Raw genomic sequence first — 1,534 nt, 5'->3', positions numbered from 1 at the left:
GTAGCGTGTTTGAGTTGTTACACCCAAATTCACTCATTTTTTAAATTTTTTGTTACTTTTGTTTGTACCAGTGTTACAATCATTTCTATAAAACTTTGTTTAGTCCCTTTATTCTACTAGGATCGATCCTGTCCTGCTTGCTTCACGTCTCATTAAATTAGCTTACTCAAATATTACTTTTCATACCACTGCGTATATAACTGGCTTTTGAAGAATTCACGAATTTTATATATATATATATATATATATATACATATATATATATATATATATATATATATATAAAAAAACAAAGATGAGGTGACTTACCGAACAAAAGTGCTGGCAGGTCGATAGACACACAAACACACACACACAAAATTCAAGCTTTCGCAACAAACTGTTGCCTCATCAGGAAAGAGGGAAGGAGAGGGGAAGACGAAAGGAAGTGGGTTTTAAGGGAGAGGGTAAGGAGTCATTCCAATCCCGGGAGCGGAAAGACTTACCTTAGGGGGAAAAAAGGACAGGTATACACTCGCACACACGCACATATCCATCCACACATACAGACACAAGCAGACATATATGTCTGCTTGTGTCTGTATGTGTGGATGGATATGTGCGTGTGTGCGAGTGTATACCTGTCCTTTTTTCCCCCTAAGGTAAGTCTTTCCGCTCCCGGGATTGGAATGACTCCTTACCCTCTCCCTTAAAACCCACTTCCTTTCGTCTTCCCCTCTCCTTCCCTCTTTCCTGATGAGGCAACAGTTTGTTGCGAAAGCTTGAATTTTGTGTGTGTGTTTGTGTTTGTTTGTGTGTCTATCGACCTGCCAGCACTTTTGTTCGGTAAGTCACCTCATCTTTGTTTTTATATATAATTTTTCCCACGTGGAATGTTTCCTTCCATTATATATATATATATATATATAATGGAGGGAAACATTCCACGTGGGAAAAATATATCTAAAAAGAAAGATGATGAAACTTACCAAACAAAAGCGCTGGCAGGTCGATAGACACACAAACAAACAAACACAAACATACACACAAAATTCTAGCTTTCGCAACCAATGGTTGCCTCGTCAGGAAAGAGGGAAGGAGAAGGAAAGACAAAAGGATATGGGTTTTAAGGGAGAGGGTAAGGAGTCATTCCAATCCCGGGAGCGGAAAGACTTACCTTAGGGGGAAAAAAGGACAGGTATACACTCGCACACACACACATATCCATCCACACATACACACACACATATATATATATATATATATATATATATATATATATATATATAAAAACAAAGATGATGTGACTTACCAAACGAAAGCGCTGGCACGTCGATAGACACACAAACACAAACATACACACAAAATTCAAGCTTTCGCAACAAACTGTTGCCTCATCAGGAAAGAGGGAAGGAGAGGGAAAGACGAAAGGAAGTGGGTTTTAAGGGAGAGGGTAAGGAGTCATTCCAATCCTGGGAGCGGAAAGACTTACCTTAGGGGGACAAAAGGACGGGTATACACTCGCTCGCTCGCGCGCTCGCGCACTCACACACAC

This window comes from Schistocerca piceifrons, chromosome 1, assembly GCF_021461385.2.
Source record: "Schistocerca piceifrons isolate TAMUIC-IGC-003096 chromosome 1, iqSchPice1.1, whole genome shotgun sequence".
In the NCBI taxonomy this organism is placed as follows: Eukaryota; Metazoa; Arthropoda; class Insecta; order Orthoptera; family Acrididae; genus Schistocerca; species Schistocerca piceifrons.
This window is presented reverse-complemented; position numbering follows the sequence as displayed.